Genomic DNA, 20,957 nt, shown 5'->3' on the forward strand with positions numbered 1-20,957 from the left:
GTGATCTGTTTATCCCAGTGACAGACAGACAACCTTTTGAGCTTGGTGTGTCAAAATTCACCAAAAAACAGAGCATAATTCAGGTGGTGTGGCACTTTGGCAAAAAAGTCCTTCTTGGCATGCGACCCCATACTTCTCTGTATGAGGCCACCTGCTAACACGTGTCATTGAAAATGGCTACTTTTGTCAGTGCTTGTGTCATAGGTTCGCCATCAAGGAATTATTCTATATAGAGAGAGAGTTGAGTGACTTCTTTCACTATTCCAAACTTTTCCAAAATGGTTAAGCAATTCAAAGTTTCATCAATAGCACACTAGTATGTCTGTCTTGTCACCCAACTCTTCTAGCCAATTTTTGTCACATTATTACAGGTGGTAGTTGGGGAAAAGCTGGGATTAAGACCTGGCCTCAGGGGGGAGGTGTGGAGCCAGGGTGGTGACTTAGTAGCAGCAAAAGTTGGACCCACTCTGAGAATCATCTCAAACAAACCTTGCAAAAGACTGTTGAATATGGACAAGAATGAGCAGGTTTCTTTGTTGTTTTTTGTTTATTAAACTATGTAATATTTACTCCTATTTGGTTTTGTTAGGTTTGGTCAACAAAGGATTTGTCATAAAAGACCAGAAGACAATTAGAAAGACCAATTATTAAGAACATCCTTAGGTGACTCAGTAGATTGAGAGTCAGGCCTAGAGATCGGAGGTCCTGGCTTCAAATCTGACCCCAGACACTTCTTAGCAATTTGTCCCTGGACAAGTCACTTAACCCCCATCGCCCAGCCCTTACCACTCTTCTGCCTTGGAACCAATACACAGTATTAATTCTAAGACAAAGTAAGGGTTATTAAAAAAAAAAGAACATGCTAAATGTGTTAATGATAAATGTAATATTGATATTAGTGTGTATCCATTTGCTCTAACCGTAAGCAATGTAAGTATCACGTGTTTGGAATTGCTATCTAGATTGTATTGATCACAATTACAATATTAATGATAGACCATTTTTAGATGGCTACAGGAATAGCTGATGGCCAAAGAGTGGAATGTAGTGAGAATAAGTGTATTATCTTGATGTAACTGACTTCATTTTATACTAGGCTACCATTTGGGATGAGGTATTTTGATTTGTTTTTCATAACTTGTTTTTCAATACTAAGGTAAGCATATGTGTAGTAAAGGCTGGTAAACATAATTACCTGTGTTCAGAAACAACTAGTTAACATATGGGGCACTTAAGTTGGGCAGACCAGTGATGAGAAAATGTGGTAAACAATCTTCATTAGTTGATGTCATCTGATACCAATCCAATTAATTGGTAAACAAATTAGGTCGATGACCACTAGTAAGAATTTGGATGTTATGAGATTAAAATCCTCCAACTTGAAACTCAACTATCAGCTGTATTCACTTAAGTGTTGTTAACTGACTCAGATTTGAGGACTTGCCAGGCAACTACCTCATAGAGAAGCACATAGACTCCAATTAGGCAGAGGGGAAAACTCATCATTGAGTACCCATAGGAGACATGTTTACTGAAACCCTCTAGGAAATTAAATTTTTCACTCTCTCCACTATTACTTGATATGATATTAAAAATACAAAACAAATTAAAAGGTATTAATATAGGCAGAAATAAAATCACCTACTTATTAATAATATGGTAAAATACTAGGAAAATATTAGACAATCTATGAAGAAACTAATTGAAACAATAGCTTTGGTAAAGTTTAAGGCTACAAAATAAATCTATGGATGTCAACAGCAATAACAAAATCCATGAGACAAAAATAGAAAGAGAAATTCCATTGAAAATAACTACAAAATCTAGGAGTTCATCAACCAAAGCATATTCAATAATTTACACACGGTTATAAAATGCTCCTTATAGAAATAGTTTAAATAGCTACAGAAAAATTATTTTCTATCATCAGCTTATGTCAACATGAAAAAATGGTAATACAACAAAAATTAAATTGCAGATGGTGCTATCCCAAACTACAAAAAGTATACTTCACAGTTACACAAAAATAACAAAATTCATTTGGAGAATCAAAAGATCCAGAATGTTAAAGAAAATATAAAATAAAAATAAGAATAACAGAAAAATAAAACTTCTAGACCTCATCATAATATTAACCATTCCAGATAGTTAAAAAATCTAAATGTAAAACAAATATACTAAATCAAAAAGAATTAAAAATCAGTGAGTTAAATAATAGAGTGGTCTTCAATAAACCTGAAAACAATTTATCTAGGAAATTTACTCATGAGGTGACAAGAATGGCTGAGAAAAGTGAAAAATAGCTTGACAAAAATCAGGTTTACACTAACAGCTTACACCACATTCTAGATTTTTTTTAAAAAAGGTATTACAACATAAAATTACACCATAAAAATTAGAAGAAAAACAGATTTTACCTCTTTTACAATTAAAAGTGAACTTTAGGAGGTAGCAAGGTAATTCAGTAGATTGAGAGCAAGGTCTAGAGATGGAAGGTCCTAGGTTCAGATCTAGCCACAATCACTTCCTAGCTATGAGAACCAACACACAGTATTAATTCTAAGATGGAAGGTAAGAGTTATTTAAAAATAAAAGTGAATTTTAACCCAAAAGAGGGGAATTACAAAACATAACAGATTATTTTTAGATGAAATTTAAAAGTTTATATGAATAAAATTGACTTTATCCAAGACAGGAAGAGAAAGTCAACTGGGAAAAACCTTTGCATTGTATAACTCTTGTTAGAATTTGATATCCAAGATTTATAGACAACTAACAGAAATGTTAAAAGTCATTTGCCAGTAGTAAAGTGATTAAAGGATAATAAACAGTTCTCAAAAGAAAAATTGCAAACTATTAACAACCAAATGATACAACTATCAACAATAATTAGAAAAACTCAAATTAAAAGATAAGCCTCAGGCTTAATCTCACACCCAAAAAATTGGCGTTTCAGAAAGATTGTAGAAAAATGGACTGTTGATGGAGCTATGAATTAATCCAACCATTAGGGAAAGCAATTTACAATTATACAAAGTGTATTTTCATCTTTTGACCAAGATTTCCCTGCTAGCCATATATCTCAAAAAGGTCAATGGCAAAAAGAAAAGGAATAATATTAAGAGTAGTATTTTTTGTTGCAAAAAAGAACTGGAAACCAAGTAGATTCCCAACGACTATTGTGATAGAGAAATGATCCAGGACTTTGAAGGACAGAGCCTGGAAGACATGCAAAGGTTTACATCCACAGTGAGGGATGGTTGAAGAGGCTTGGAATCTTGAGAGAAGAGAGATTCCAGGTGGGAGACAGTTGCTCTCTCTATCTTAAGACAGCAAGGGTGACAGGTTGATTCATAGATTTCTCTCTTGAACTATTCAAATCCCTCATTGAATCTAAGCATTATTTCCCCCCCAAAAAAATACCAAGAACCTGAGAAGAATAAGAACAGCATAAGAAGATCTCACACAGCTCCTGTGACACCCTGGGTCTGGACACTGGCACTGCTGTGATAGACCAGGGGTCACAAAACCCTGAACCTCTTAGAGACCAGGATGGCAAGCCTGATTCTTTTAACTTTGGAGAAAGGGGAAAAAAGATATTTTAAACAGACAGAGGGACTTCCTTTATCCTCTTTCCTATAGAGCCAACCTGCAGACATCTTTCTTATCTTACCCCTAAACCACAATTTGTTAGAATAAAGTTGTCAGTTATCCTAACTTGACTTCCTTGTCAAATGAAGTGGGAGAGAGCTGGTTCTTCTCTCTTTCCCCAAGGGAAGAGGTTCACCTATTAAATCAGTTATTTGAGGGGAGTAAACACAGGGTTAGTGGAGAGACATATTTAAAGAAGACTGAAGAGGGAAATCCATCTCACCCTCCTACCTTCTGGGCATTTATCAACTCTCACCCTCCTACCTTCTGGGCATTTATCAACTCTTTCTCCATTATACCCAAACCAACCTTCTAATACACTATGGAATAACTAAACAAATTGTAGCATATGTAAAAGAATAAAGTACCACTGTAAGAAACAATGAATATCATAAAGACAAAATAACTGAAAGATTTATATGAATTAATGCACAATGAAAAACAGGAAAAACTATATATACACATATATGAAACAATGAAAATGGAAATAATAACAACAAATCAAAATTGAAGGCTGCATAAGTTTACCAATCATGCTTGACCCTAATGAAGATATACGGAAGGTGGGGGATGATGAACTTGGAACAATGCAAATAACATCATCAGGCTTATCCAATATCTCAATCAGGTTTTATTGAACTCTACCCCATACACACACACACTTTTTTTTAAAATACAGAGAGAGGAGATGGGCAAGGAGGAGAGTAGAAATGTAGGTGATTTTAAAACAAAAGATATGAACAAAAATTTATTTTTAAAAAAACACATGAATAGAAGCTGGTATAAATCTCAACATTAAGGTTAGTGCCTGGGAAGACAGCCATTCTCTCCTCCCCACATTACATAATTTGAAGCTTCTGTTAATTCAATATTCCCAGTACCAAGATCATTAATAATTATATTATAACCTGGCACTCAGCCAAAACAACTTTTTTTTTACTTTTCTTCTATCCTTTTAATGGGACATTTTCCAAGGGAAATGTCCCATTTTTAATGGGACAATTTTCAGTCCAAATCTTTCTTTTTAACTACTACAAAATAGTAGCGATAGATCTCCCCACTCCCTTTTAATAAATAGTTAAGAAATTGAGTAGTATTGCTATAGCAACAGAAAATTATTCAGAATCAATTTCTATTTTTTTTATTCAAAGGGATGGGTAAGAAAAAAATTCCAGCTATAGATGGCAGATAAGAGTTTTAGCTTAATTTTTTTGGTTAGCTTAGTTTAATTTTTTAAGTCATTCATCAATTTATTATCTAATTTATACATATTTCCTGTGTTGCTACTTCAAAGTGACTTGTAGGGCTATTAAGAGTAACAATAATTTTGAAGATTTCTCATATAATACACATCAAAGGAGGTGAAACATTGAGCCATTATAACAATTTCTCCAAAGAATGAATAGGAGTCAAGCTTTATTAATAGGACTACAGAGAGATTTCTACAAGAATCAGTTCATTTGCCAATTCCACTTAAACTGAAGAAAAGAGATCTTGTTTATAACTCATAAAAGATATAAAACTGCATATTTCCAACCACCTTCTGAAGGTCATTTTCAATGCATTAAACAACTGAAGCTTTTATAAGTAAAAACTTGTAAATAAAAAAGATTTTGAGAACAAGAAAGTATATCAATTAAAAAACAGCTATATTAATGTTAAACAATTAGAAAACTCAAGGAAAGGGCAGGAAGAATTACAATGATTTGTATTTCTTCCATCTAAAAGTCTGAAATCAAACTCAAAATTGATTTCTATATATCAAAGTTAAACTGTCTTTATATTCCCCTACCAAAAAAAAAAACGCAAATGAAAAAGTTAACCCCCCCCCCATAATTAAAATAGGTTCCATGTTAGGTCATCCAGGATAACTATATTATTATAGAAGTAGTAAATAAAGTAATCCATAATTCTCTTCCTGCATTTTGTCAACAATGTCGTTATTTCATTCCATTGACACAGCTTCAATAATAATCTATTTCTATGAAGATGACTTCCAAATTTTATCTCCAAATCTAATCTCCACTCAAGAGCACCAGTTCAGCATTTCTGAATGCCTAATTTTAGTTATCCCACTAACAATACTTCATATTCAACAGGATTGTGACTGCTAAACCATTCACTTTCCATTACAGTATCATTCTTTAATTCTGCTGATAACTATCTTTCCAGTCACTTAGACTCTTCATTATTCCCACCCTACCAACAACCAATCAACTGCTAAAGACCTATAATTTTATTTTCTCAAAGTCTCTCAAATCTCCTCTCAACTCCTACTTTATTTTTTTTTAAGCTTTTATCTCTAATTGCTATAGTACTGTAATGATCTCCTCATAAATCATCCTACTCTGGTTCCAACACTCTCCAAAGCACCTATGCCTTAATCTTTTAAAGCAGAAGAGACTAACTCCAATACAAATGGATCCCTATGGCTACATACTGACTTAGAAAACTACTAACTTAACAGCAATATTGTACGATGATCATCTATGAAAATTTGGCTACACTCAGCAATGCAATGACCTGGGACAATTCTGAAGAACTTATGATGGGAAGTGCTATGCATCTCTAGAGATAGAACTGTTGGAGTTAGATGGATGCAGAATAAGCATGCTATCTTTTACATCATTGTATTAACAATTTTATTTGGGGTTTTGGGTTTTATGTGAGTGTACTCTTATGACAATGACCAACATCAAAGTGTATTTTGCAAAGATAATATATGTATGGCCCAAATCAAATTGCTTACCTCCAAGTGAGGGGAGAGAAGGGAAGGAGGGAGAGAGTTTAGATCTTATAATTATGGAGTATGCATACTGTTAAAAATTATTATTACATATGACTGGGAAAAGAAAATATCTTTGAATCAAAAAATGTTTTAATTAAACTTACAATAAAGAAAAAAAAGAAAATCACTAACTGCTGTATTTTGTTTTTATTGTTAAACATTTCCCAATTATATTTTAATCTAATTCCACTGAAAATTTTGTAGGCCAATTGGAATATGTAAGGCCAGAGTTTGAAAACTCTACCCTAAAGTACCTCTTTGATCATACTACTACTACTCTATTGAAAAATCTTTAATGACTCCTTGCTGCCTACTGAATAAAGCAAAAATTCTTAATTCTGGCATTTTGGGTTCTCCACACTACTTTTCTTGTTTTATCACAGACTAGTCTCCTCTGAGAGCAGAGAGAGCACTTAATAAATGGTTTGTTTGTTTGTTTGTTTTAACTTTTACTTTCTGTATTACTAACAACTCTAAGACAGACAAGTATGAGCTAGGTAAACAGGGATAAGAGACTTACCCAGAGTTACACAGCTAGGAAATGTTTGAATTCATATTTCAACTCATGTCCTCCAGACTCCAAAGCCTGGCTCTCTACCCCCTGGGCCAATAAATGCTTTTCAGTCATTAATTCATACTCTCCTCCTCCTTCACATACTTTATTATACTCAAATGGAATTATTCTCTAGGCCTGGTACTTCATCAGATCTCCCATGCCAAAAACAGACTTTCGCTAACCTAATCAACAAGAATTTTTTTAAGTTTCATTTTCTAAATTAAATTCATTTATTTAGAATATTTTTCCATGGTTACATGATTTATGATTTTTTCCCACCTCCCTTCCCTCCCCTCTGTGAATTTTAAAACTATTCCACCCTAATCAGACCATTCCTTAGAACAGCAGTTCTCAATCTCTCAATTTGTAGCAATGAGAATACATAATGCATATCAGGTATTTACATTCTGAATCATAACTGTAGCAAAATTACAGTTTTGAAGTAGTCACCAAAATAATTTTTTGGTTTAGGGTGCTGCATGCAACTGCAACATGAGGAACTGTATTGTGGGGTCACAGCATTAGAAAGGTTGAGAACCACTGCTTTAGAAGATGATTTAGCTATTTCCTGATCAAGAACAATGGAAATACTTGGAATAACAGAATAAGGTCTTGGAAACTCCATATTCTCCACCCTAACTCATTTTAACAAGATTTTGAAAGGTCTACATCACACTCAAGATTTAATTATCTGAGGAGATGGCCTTCAACAGACATGTGCAAAAAAAAGGACAGACCTCTGGGCTGTCCTAAGTCAAGCTAAGTCCTCATTGGTACAAATGAGACACAGAAAAATGATGTAAAAACGTCCATAAGGCACGTCAGTTTCTGCCTCTTTCTCTTTCCCTGGAGAGATGACTCTGGCTGGCAGCATGCTAAGCGTTGTCATCTTGGTGAGTTTTGCCCTGGAGCTGATTTCAGGTTCGGGCATCTTAGGTAAGTCTCTTTGGAGGTCAAGCTGATTCTTTCCTCCTTCACACTCAAAACCTTACTTTCTAGATCTCCTATCTTCCTGCCCGGTACTACCCCTTTCCTTCCTCCTTCTTCTTAAAATCTTTTCTACTACATCAATTAAATCACCATAAAATTTGACAGCTGACTTGGGTATTTTATTATTTGGGATTTCCCTTGGCAACCACTTAAATTTAGATTTTTTTTCAGTCTCAACCATAATTTCACCCTTTATACCTCTCCTAGAGCTTAAGAACAATTCCATTGGGTTATACATGTATCATTACTCAAAACCTATTTCTATATTATTCATATTTGCAATAGAGTGAAAATGATCACTCTTTTGCAAATGTTAATATTTCATTATTATTAAACTAATAATTAAATAATTATAAATGATATATGTATAAGCCAGTGGGATTGCTTGTCAGTTCTGGGACGGGGGAGGTAAGAAGAGTGAGGGAAAATCATGAATCATGTAACCATGGGAAAACATTATTAATTAAATAAATAAATATATATTTAATAATATTAATGAATTTGTAAAATTTTAGGTGATCATTTAAATCCAAAACCCCAAATCATATACCCATTGAACCATGTGATCAATCATGTTTTTCTTCTGCATTTATGCTTCCACAATTCTTTCTCTGGATTCTGCTTCCACAGTTCTTTCTCTGGATGTGGACAGCATTCTTTCTCATAAGTTCCTCTGGATTTTTCTGCATCATTGCATTGCTGCTATTAGGAAAGTCTGTTACTTTTGATTGTGCCATTTATAAGTCTCTGTGTACAATGTTCTCCTGGTTCTGCTCATTTTACTCCCCATCAATTCATGGAGGTCTTTCCAGTTCACAAAAATATCTTCCAGTTCATTATTCCTGTTACCACAATAGTAATTCCATCACCAATAGATACCACAATTTGTTCAGCCATTCCACAATCGATGGACACTCCCTCATTTTCCAATTTTTTGCCACTATAAAAATGTGGCTATAAATATTTTTGAACAAGTATTTTTTCCTCATTATCTCTTTGGGGTATAAACCCAGTAGTGGTATGGCTAGATCAAAGGGCGAGGCAGTCTTTTAAAGCCCTTTGAGCATAGTTCCAAATTGCCTTGCAGAATGGTTCAATCAATTCACAACTCCACCAGCACTGTGTTAGTGTCCCAATTTTGCCACATCCCCTCCAACATTTATTATTTTCCTTTGCTATAATAGTGTCCAATCTGCTAGATGTGAGGTAGTACCTCAGAGTTGTTTTGATTTTCATTTCTCTAATCAAAAGAAATACTTTTTCATGTGATTATTGATAGTTTTGATTTCTTTGTGTGAAAACTGCCTACTCATATCCTTTGACCATTTGTCAATTGGGGAATGGCTTGATTTTTCATAAATTTGACTTAGTTCCTTATAGATTTGGGAAATTAAACCTTTGTCAGAGAGTTTTGTTATAAAAATGTTCCCCCAGTTTGTTTTCCTTCTAATTTTGGTTGCATTGGTTTTGTTTGTACAAAACCTTTTTAATTTGATATAATCCAAGTCATTCATCTTACATTTTATAATGCTCTCTATCTCTTCTTTGGACTTAAATTCCTTCCTTTACCATGGATCTAACAGGTATACTATTCTATGTAAACCTAATTTATTCATGATTTCACACTTTACATTTAATTTATTTGCCCAATTTGAATTTATCTTGGTATAAGGGTATGAGATATTGATATAAACCTAATTTTTTCCATACTGTTTTCTAATTTTCCCAGAAGTTTTTGTCAAATAATGAGTTCTTGTCCCAAAAGCTAGGATCTTTGGGTTTATTTAACACTAGCTTGCTGAGATCATTTACCCCTAGTCTATTCCACTGATCCATCCTTCTATCTCTTAGCCAGTACCATATTGTTTTGATGATCACTTCTTTATAGTACAGTTTCAATGATAGGTATGGCACTGAATTAAGTAAATTAATTTGGGTAGGATTGTCTTTTTTATTATATTAGCTCACCCTACCCATGAGCAATTAATGTTTTTCCAATTATTTAGACCTCATTTTAATTGTGTGAAGTGTTTTGTAGTTCTGTTCATATAATTCCTTTGTCTTGGCAAATAGATTCCTAAATATTTTATAACAAGTTTTTAATCTTTATCAAGTTCCTCCTTTCAAGGATATATTCAGATGCACCATGTAAGAAGCCTCCAAGATTCCTGCATCAATGATTTCCTAATTGGCAGTGACTTGTGTATATATCTATTAAACTGTAAACTTCTTAATAGCAAGATCTGTCATATCTTTGTTTCCCTAGCAACAAGCATAATGCTTTCTTTACACAGAGTGGGAACTTAAAAATGTTCATTGAATGAATTATTTACTATAATAAAATCTCTCATTTTAATCTATTTTATCTTGTTTGAATTAATATAGAAGAAATAATCATGTATTCTCCCACTTGAAACCTTTTACCCACTTGTAAGCAGTACTTCAATCATTCCTAGTCTTCCCCTCTCTAAACTAACCATCAATTGCTTTGATCTTTCCCTCCAAAAAAAAAAAAAGTCTTCCATTTGATTATTTTTATTGCTCTTCTATTCAGCTCTAATGCTACATATACTTTTCCTGACATCTCCCCCATATTTTCTAAAAATGGGGTAAATGAAATTGAATATTGTATTCTAAAAACATATCAAAATTTATAAAGAATTACCACTCGGATTTTGCATGTTGTGATCTTTGTGAAACACTTTTAAAAGAGGATAGATTTTTCTTCACCAGCAAAATATTACTAATTCATAGTGATTTCAATTATTACTTCCTCTCCTTCCAGGGTTTTCTTTTATGCCCATCTACAATGTTTCATTTGAAAAACCAACAGAGATCTTATTTGCATAACAATGTAAATTTAAAATATAGAATTTCAAAAGCATGTCAATCCATAAACATTTATTAAGCACCTCTGATGCACTCAGCACTGTGCTAACTGCTGCATATTATCAATCAACAAATATTCATTAGGCATCCACTCTGTGTCACACTGTGATAAGTTCTGGGGATACAAATATAAATATTGAAATGATCCCTTCTTGGACAACTCCAATTGGCTTACATAATTACATGGCACTAAGATAAAAACTTTTTGCATGTAAGGAATAAGAACCAGGATACTTTATTCAAAAAAATACATTTTAAAAAAAAGATCCTCTGGTGAATTTTATCATAAAGAAAGTTTTAGTCACAAAATGTAAAATAAATAATTTTGACTACATCAAATTAAAAAGTTTTTGTACAAACAAAACCAATGTAACTAAAATCAGAAGGGTAGCAACAAATTGGGAAATAATCTTCATAAAAACCTCTGACAAAGGTTTAATTACTCAAATTTACAAAGAGCTAAATCAATTGTACAAAAAATCAAGCCATTCGCCAATTGATAAAATGGGCATGGGACATAAATAGACAGTTTTCAGATAAAGAAATCAAAACTATCAATAAGCACATGAAAAAATGTTCTACATCTCTTATAATCAGAGAGATGCAAATCAAAACAACTCTGAGGTATCACCTCACACCTAGCAGATTGGCTAACATGACAGCAAAGGAAAATAATGAATGCTGGAGGGGATGTGGCAAAGTAGGGACATTAATTTATTGCTGGTGGAGTTGTGAATTGATCCAACCATTCTGGAGGGCAATTTGGAACTATGCCCAAAGGGCGATAAGACTGTCTGCCCTTTGATCCAGCCATAGCACTGCTGGGTTTGTACCCCAAAGAGATAATAAGGAAAAAGACTTGTACAAGAATATTCATAGCTGCACTATTTGTGGTGGCAGCAAAAAAATTGGAAAATGAGGGGATGCCCTTCAATTGGAGACTGGCTGAACAAATTGTGGTGTATGTTGGTGATGAAATACTATTGTGCTAAAAGGAATAAAAAAGTGGAGGAATTCCATGGAGACTGAAACAACCTCCAGGAAGTGATGCAGAGCAAAAGGAGCAGAACCAGGAAAACATTGTACACAGAGACTGATACTCTGTGGTACAATCAAACGTAATGGACTTCTCCATTGATGGCTTTTACATCGTCCCTGAACAATCTGCAAGGATCTATGAGAAAAAAAAAAACTATCCTCAAGCAGAGGACAAACTGAGGGAGTAAAAACACCAAGGAAAAGCAACTGCTTGACTACAGGGGTTGAGGGGATATGACTGAGGAGAGACTCTAAATGAACACTCTAATGCAAATACCAACAACATGGAAATGGGTTCTAATCAAGGACACATATGATACCCAGTGGAATCACACATCAGCTATGGGAGAGGTAATGGGGGGGGGGTGCGGGGGGGGCGGTAGGAAATGATCTTTGTTTCCAATGAATAATGTTTGGAAATGACCAAATAAAATAATGTTTAAAAAAATAGAAAGTTTTATGAGAATGCAATAACAGCTCAGGCACAAAGAAAAAGACACAGGATTTCAATTACTATTTATCAGTTCACAAGATAAGAGGTTGGTTTTCATAAGAAAACAATCCTGGCATAAAAAGGTTGTTCCTTTTAAAAAAAGAACTTCCTACAAAGAGCAAAATAATTACCAGTGTGGAAAAGGAAATTTCAGGAATCAATTCAGAAAAATTCAAGGAATTTGTGAAAGGGAAGTAATATGAATTTCAATGAAAATTTCACTCCAAATTGAAAGAGAAAAAAAACAGTGCTGGTGTCAGGGAACAATTACAGAGATAAAATAATCCACAGATGCTGATTCATAAACACAAAACTAAAGTGATTTTCCCAAGATGCATCCATTTTTCCACTACATAGAAAGCCTTCAGCAGAATATGTCCCCTCTTAACTCTTTTTCCATCTTGGCACACCTGAACACTTGAAATGGTGTGATTTCAGGAAAGAACTATAAAAACTAGAAAGATGATCATAATAGCTTAATGGAACAGAGGTCAAAGCTGGTAGCTATCAACTCACTTTCTCCTTTTGAAGTTATTTCTTCTTTTTCTGATTTGTCAATACATTTCTCTATACTTCAAAACATGTTTGTGATATTCAACTAGTAGATCTTATTTTTCCCAACACATAAACTGGCCAACCTGCCACAAGCACAACCAACCCGCAGAAAACATTAAATCTAGCCACCCTCAGAAGAACAGGATACAAACACACTGGGTTGAGAAAAGCAACATATTCCTTACTCCTCTCTGCTCCTTCCAGACCTTTCCTCTGCCACCATCATTATTTAACAACCTTTCTTCCTCTAAAATGTATTCCATCCAGATAAATCACCCAAGTCAGACCCTGGTAGCAGTTAACTAAAAGTCTTTGACTCCACCCCAACCCCAGCTTGCATACTAAGGACCTGCAGGATACACACTGAGGGCCCAATGAACAGCATGGCTTCCTAGTTCAGCAGCCTGCTCAAATCTCAGACATAAACAGGAATGATGAGACTCTTGATCTCATCATCAGTCACAAGTGTTATTATACCTCCATAATTATGAACCCCCAAATTACTCTTGACTGTAACTAGTTCTGCCATTCTCTCTGTACCTCTTCCCTCTGGCACCTAGTCAGTAGTATATAAATGATAGCTATTACTATTGGCCACTGTTCTTTCTCTATCACCAGCTTTTATCCCAGCTGTCTACAAATATGCCCAGATCTATCCCAATCTCATTTAATTCTATATTCCTTTCAAGCTATCATTCTCTCTCCTCCCTTTCACTGCAAATTTCCTAGAAATTTACAGTTGTTGTCTCCACTTCTTCACATTCAAATCACTTCTCAGAATCTGTCTTCTCTTCCCAACCAAGCAACTGAAACAGCTCTCACCAAGATTCATAAAGCTCTCTTAATTATTCAATCCAATGGGTATTTCTCAGTCTTCATCCTTCTTGACTCTTCAGAAACATATGGCCCTGTCAAAAACATTCCCTCCCAAATGTTTTATAACCTTTAAACCTTTTCTTCTCTTCACTGTAATCTTTGATACCTCTACCTCCCCTCAGTTCTTTCCCAGTGCTTCTTTCCTAACCTGTCTCCTCCTGTCCCTAGCTTTGTAAACCAACTCAACTCTACATCATTTAATTCTTCATTCCTTTGGTCCCCTGTCCTATCACTAATCACATTTTACCAAGCCCTAACATTAAATTACTACCACCAACCACCTTTCACTCCTAGTTGCATGTTACTGGGTAGAGATGGAGGAAATCACAAAACCATCTGGACTGGATCTACTTCAAATTTATGTAATCCTCAATACAGAAAAGCAATCATTATACTCTTCCTTAACTAATTCACAATCCAAATCTCCATAGCAACTGTTCCAAACGTTTTTATCTTTCTTGAAGCTTCCCATGTCTTACCCTACCTACACAGACTATGACTCACACTTTGTCTTCTGAAAAAATTCAAGGCCATTCCTGGTGAGCTCCCCCTTCTTGCCTCTTCACCTCAAATTATTCATATATCTTCCCCCACTATTGCTTCCTTCATTCCTGTCTCACATGTAAAGGTAGATCTTCTCCTTGGAATGGTTAAATCATGACCATGAATCCTTGATTCCATCTTCTGTCTTTTCTAGATATTTCCATCTGTCAACACAACTCTCAATCTCTCAGTTATCTCCTTCACTGCTGCCTATACAAATACATATACTTCCCCCAGGTTTAAAAAATTCTCACTTCATCCAAGCATCCCATTAGCTAGTATCCTATATGTAAAGATTAAAATTTAGGGGATACTGAGGCAAGTATAAATTAGTTTCTCTCTGCAAGGAGTATTATATTTTAGAGGTTTATTAAAGGTTGAGAATTTAAGAAAAATACAAGTAAGAAAGGCACAGGCCAGGTGGGCTGAAAGTCCCAATTCAATTTCACTCACATCATGAGACATGTCTGCTTGCCAGCAGAGACAGGAAGAGAAAAGAGGCCCAAGCCTATTCACAACCAGTTTTAAATACCCCATCTCTCTCTCGGCCCAGGTGAGAATTCAGTGAGATTAGAGGGCATTCTGGGGAAGTAGAGCAAGGATTTCTGGGGATTGAAGTCCTGGATTCGAGTCTATTTTTACATTGTCCCCTAAATTTTAATCTTTACAATATCTCTCCTCCCCTTCTTGACTAAATTCCTTGAGAAAGCTAACTATACCAGATGCCTCAAATTCTTGGATTCTAACACTTCCAAATCCTCTGCTATCTGTCTTCTAACTTCATCATTTAACTGAAAGTCCTCTACCTAAGTAAGCAATGATCTTTTTTAAATTTATTTATTTAATTTATGATATTTTTCCATTGTTACATCATTCATGTTCTTTCCTTCCCCTCTTTCCTCCTGTCTCCCATAGTCAAGGAGCAATTCCACTGGCTTTTTACATGTATCATTGATCAAGACCTATTTCCATAATAATGTTTGCAATAGTGATCATTTAGTCTACATCCCCAATCATGTCCCCATCAAACCATGTGATCAGGCAAATGTTTTTCTTCTGTGTTTCTACTCCCACAGTTCTTTCTTTGGATGTGGATAGTGTTCTTTCTCATAAGTCCCTCAGAACTGTCCTGTTGTATCAGCAATGATCTTCTAATGATCAAATCTAGAAGCTTTTACCCAAACTTCATCTTTCTTGACTACTCTTTACTTTAGTATTGTTCATGTCCTTCTCCCCCTAGATACTCCCTCCTCTCTAGATTTCCATGACTGTGCTCTCTCCTAATTTTTCTCTTTTCTCTTCTCAGGCTCTCTCCGTGGTCCCCTTCTCTATACTATTTCACTAGGTGATCTCATCAACTCCCATACATTTAACTATCACATTGAAGCAGATTGATTGTCAGATCTATATCCAACTCTAGTTTTGTGAATCTTAAAACTTCTCAGACTCTACCTTAGAACATTTGGTTAAGGTTATTCCCCATTTAAACAAGGGAGGTACTTCATCAGGAATGTATTGGGAACTTTAACATTACTCCACCCATACTTAGTGCCTTAGGGGAAGATAAAGTTGTAAAACTCCTTACTGAACAATGAAAAAGTCCCTAACTCATACTTATAGTGAGGCCAAAACCTTAAGCTAGGTCTATTTTTAGATCTAATACAAAAGGGTACTAAGTACCTATAAAAGTTAAATTAATCACTAAAAGACCAAGCAACTTACAAAGGGCAAGCTTAGCAAGAGGTGTGAAGTTTTAGTCTACTCAGGGAAGGTGATAACAAAAGAAGATGTGAATTAAGAATGGAGAGTCCTGTGGAAAACATCTACTGTGATTGGTAGATGTGAAAATTTGGGGGGGGGGGGGGTGACATAAGAGAAATTTCTCTTTAAAAGGAGCTGGCTCTCTCAACTTAGGGGAGTTCGGACTAGTTGGAGTAGCTGGCCTCTGAACTTAGTTGAGTTTGGAAGCTGAATTGGAGGGTCTCTCTGAATACTGGAGTTTTACTTGGGACAAAATCTTGTGGTGAGTGGATAAAAGACTGACTTAGTTTTCTCTCTTAATGAGAAAGGCCTAGGCCCTAGTCTTTTCCTACTATTTCCTCTTACTCTGTCTCTCTCCCTTCCCTTAATTCCTTCATTCGTATTAATTAAAATCTCCATAAAACCCAGCAGACTTGGGTATTTCATATTTGGGAATTTTTCCCATGGCGACCACTTATTTTTTATATAAAATCAAGACACTGAAATTATTTTTACAGTTTTGGCAATTCACAGTCATTCAACCCACATTTTCACGGTCACAGTTTCTTTCCTGAGTTAAAGCCCCATATCACCAAATATCTTTTGGACAAGTCAAACTAGATGTCTCATTCAAATTGCAAACTTGATATGTGCAAAGCAATATTCTTTTCTTCTAAATCTTCCCCTTTTCCCAAATTCCCTATTACTAATAAGGGCAGCACCATTTTTCCAGTCATCCAGTCTAACAACTTCAGTGACATCCTCATTCTCACTCACCCTATATAACAAATTATTGCTAAATAACATTTTTATATATTTTCCCTCCTCTCAATTCACAAACTGCCACTACCTTGCAAGTTCAGATATCACATTTCACCCAGAGTACTGCAATACCCTTCTAAATGTTTTTTCTTGCCTTAACTCTTGCTATTCCAATCCACCCTTACTCAGCAGTTAAAGTGATTTTTTTTTAAAGATATGACTCTTCACTCCTCTGCTCAATACTCCCAAGGCTCCCTATTATTCCAAAAATGAAAAATAAACTCCTGTGTGTAGAATTTCAAATTGTCCATTGTCGCTATGATAACATCACTAACCACAGCAACTGTTGCATTAACTACCTCTATACAAAACCAAGGATTTATACAAGAAATTGTGTCTAATTCATCTGAATTATGGCATACTCAGCAAAGTATTGACTTAGCATTTAAAGATGAACTTGAAACATTAAAGGATGCTGTATTTTGGCTAGGAAAAGAGGTTGAAGCTTTACATACCAGAATCGCTTTTCCTTGTCATTTTAACCAAACAGGTTATTGTATTACACCTCTAACATATGACAATGTGTCCTATAGTTGGCACACTGTAGTTGAACACATAAGAGGTGCCTGGGGACGTCATAACAGCACATTGGATATTATAAAACTTCAACAAGAAATTAACAAGTTAGACCAAATTGTATACGAACAGGAAGCTGAAAAAATTGCATCCCAATGGGAAGCAACTCTAACTTCCTTGGATCCCAGAAATTGGTTCGGTAGAATTAACTTGACGAGCATTGGCTCTATGATAATATTCATACTGATAATTATTGGTTTATTAATACTTTGGAGAAAAGGTTACATAAATAGGGCTTTTATCAGAAATATGCAACCAGATGTGGCCCTATCGCGTCATCCTCACACTGTGTCCAATGTTGATATTGAACTACAACCAATCAATAAGTAATGGACAAAAGGGATAATGTTCTTGTTACTTGCATTTACGGTTACACCACTGTTTGAAAAATGCAAAAGATGCAAATATATTTGGTATGCTATTCAAAAAAAAAAGGGGGATAAGACAGAAAGTATTTTTAAGAACATTTTATACCATTTTATATCATTTTAATCCTATTGAGCAATTTTGATTTGATGCGCTCACTTTATTTTCTCTGAAAATTTTGATTATACTATGTTGTTTTCATTTTTCTCTTATATTTTGAAAAATATTTCAAGTACTTTTAACACTCTAATCCTGAGCAATGAAGGTGCAAATGTTTCTCTTAATATGTACCCAACAGAATCAGATTACAAGAACGTGACAGCAATTGTTAAAGTTGCAGGTGACTATCCTGGGAAACCATCACTGACTGCATAAAAAGGGAATGCAGAGGACACCTCAATGAGCCAGACAACAAAAGCCACACACACAGGCATATATTCCATAAAAGATGGATATATGTGGGCTGCTGAGGTTGGAGGTCCTGGGACATGGTGTTCGACACCCTCATTCACAGGTGGCTCAGGTATCAAAGTCCAACCATATTGCCATGTGGCAGGCATCTAGGCGGGTATATCCCTAAAATTCATAATCAGTACAAGGGAGAAAAAGGAAATTCCCCTTTATATCCAGATGCAGTCATCTTTTATCTTACTACAAAAGCACTGGCAACTTCTTGTAATCCTAACTGTGTGTGGGTAATAATCTAATGCACCTGTCCTATGTTCTATGGGACTACTACCTCAATAATTCAGGTTAATCAGAGTGAAAAACTTTTTTAATACTTTTGTCATTATTTTCAATCATTTATGAAAATTTTTATCTTTGATTTTGATTGTTTAGTATTAAGAACACATTTTATCTTTGCAATAATCGTCATGAGCAAAGAGGAAGATTTTATTATTGTTGATAATCACAATTACTTTTTTCAGCCAAGGCTTTGGCAATATATTTTGAATATCTATTTTTAATCACTTGAAGCATCAATTGGTGATGCTACATGATTTTTATATTTTTGATTTTAGTCACATTTATATATTAATCACCTTTCCAAAAAAAAAGGGGGGGGATATGTAGCATCCCAAGCATATTCACATCTATGAAATATAGATGACTATATTATTACTGTGTCTCCAAGCATGAGGCTTTACCCATAAGGTTTGTGAAGGTAACCTTGACCTGATCACGAGACCTATTGCCCAACACAAGTCCATTAACATGTTCGGAGACTTGCCCGGGAAAGCGCGGTTATGTCCTACATGCCCAAAAGGTGTTCCCTCCACTGTACCCCCCAATCATGATTGTCTAAGATATGTGATGTAATTGCTACGTGATTAGAGGCATCCCTCTGCCTCCTCATCAATAAAAGCAAGGCAACCCCTGGAATTTTCTCTTTTTAGGAAGGTTCTTTCCCTAGATAGGATTACCGTTTCTCTCTCTCTCTTTCTCCTCCAAGTCCTTTCCTTCCCCGAGGCTGTGATCATCTCAGCCTGCATTCTCTATCTTAATCTCCTCAACCACCTTGTATTCCATTATCCTCATTTTCCGCCTTAAGGAAAATCATAGGGGTTGCCTGCCCTATCCAACCACTGATTTGTCGGTGTCTTTCATTTCCACCCTGGTTCTCGGTCCCTATCTCTCCTCGGTCCCATTACAAAGGTGAGCCCCTTCCTTTGTGGGACCCTGCTGGTCAGGGTAGTTCATTAGGAGCGAACCCACAAATAAGGTCCATTCTTACCTTTCCAATCTCCTTTGCTTTTTTATTCCCCTTTTACTTCTTTAAAACCTTTACTCCCTTTAATTTACTCTACAATCTGCCTAGACTGGTCTCCTCAATATTTTTCACACACAAAACTCTATCTTCTATCTTTTGTGCCTTTACAGTTTGCTCCATCGTCCAGAATGCTCTCACTCCACTCCTCTTTTAGTTTTCCTAGCTTCCTGCAAGAATCAACTGAAGTGTCACCTACTACAAGAAGGCTTTCCTAGAATCCCCAGTTGCTAGAGCCTTTAATTTGTTGACCTATCTAACTGAGCACTCTTTTCAGACTCCTTTGATGGATCATGAATCGTGTCCCACTCTTTGCACCAACACCTGAGCTTACTTAAAAACTAAAAAGAAAAACAGCAGATGACTACAAGCTGTATAGTCTCATAAAAGAGAAAGAAGCAATGGAAGGTAAAATCACTCTAAAGAAAGCTTGGAAAGATATTCAACTTTAAAAAGTCATCACAAGGACATCAAGAATAAAACAGAAGTAGGAATACAAACAGAAGAAAAATGGGAAAAAAAAAACAAAAAATATTACAATGAACTGTTTTCTTCATAAAAAATGGAAGAATTACACTCCTAAACCCTAATATCGCAATCTCCAAAGTGCTTGCAGATAACAGAGAAAAGATGCTAAAGAGAAGAAAGGTGGGCAAAGAAACTAAATTGGATCAAGTATCTATATGAAGAGATTCAGACATACTGGAAACAATATAATTATGAAAGCAGTGAGAGACCAACTTAGAAGTTATCTAAAAAAAGAATATACCAAAGATATGGTTGGGGGAAAAAATCTCTGACCTTACTGCTTCCAAAGAGCAGGATTAAGAAAACATTAACAGCTAATGACCTATATGCCTACCTACTTGGTATTCACAAATTGAGAGTACTTCTGATAAAGATAGTAGGAAAATAGTAGACTCTCACAAAGGATATTCAACAATGGACCACATTTTTACCCTCTCATAACTGACTGAAATAGAGAGACAACGTAATACGCCAGTGCACTTGTTTGTTGATGAAAAACATTCAACTAATAGAACAAAATGTTCTTTTTGGGTTACAAAGTGATCCATATAACAAAAATTATTTAAGATTCCTTGGAAGAAGTAACAACAAAAATAACACTGTACAACGAACCTCTGGCAATAAATATTACGTCAGGCATAAAACAGGGAGATCTATACTCACCAGAAGTATTCTCCACTATGATGGAGGAGATCCAGTGCAAAATTCAGGACAAAGAGGAATTCCTAGTGGATGGTGATAGTCTCCAGTTGTTCCTGTTTGAGGATAACATGAATGG

General features: G+C 35.3%; 1 protein-coding gene and 1 pseudogene across 1 annotated transcript in view; both read right to left on the minus strand.

Moving 5' to 3' along the window:
• ARHGAP32 (Rho GTPase activating protein 32) overlaps positions 1–20,957 on the minus strand; it is a 430,718-nt gene that overhangs the window by 389,461 nt on the left and 20,300 nt on the right. The window lies entirely within an intron of this gene.
• Positions 1–20,957, minus strand: part of LOC103105016 (dnaJ homolog subfamily B member 14-like) — a 109,863-nt pseudogene that overhangs the window by 84,508 nt on the left and 4,398 nt on the right.

Source organism: Monodelphis domestica, chromosome 4 (genome assembly GCF_027887165.1).
Source record: "Monodelphis domestica isolate mMonDom1 chromosome 4, mMonDom1.pri, whole genome shotgun sequence".
Lineage (NCBI taxonomy): Eukaryota > Metazoa > Chordata > Mammalia > Didelphimorphia > Didelphidae > Monodelphis > Monodelphis domestica.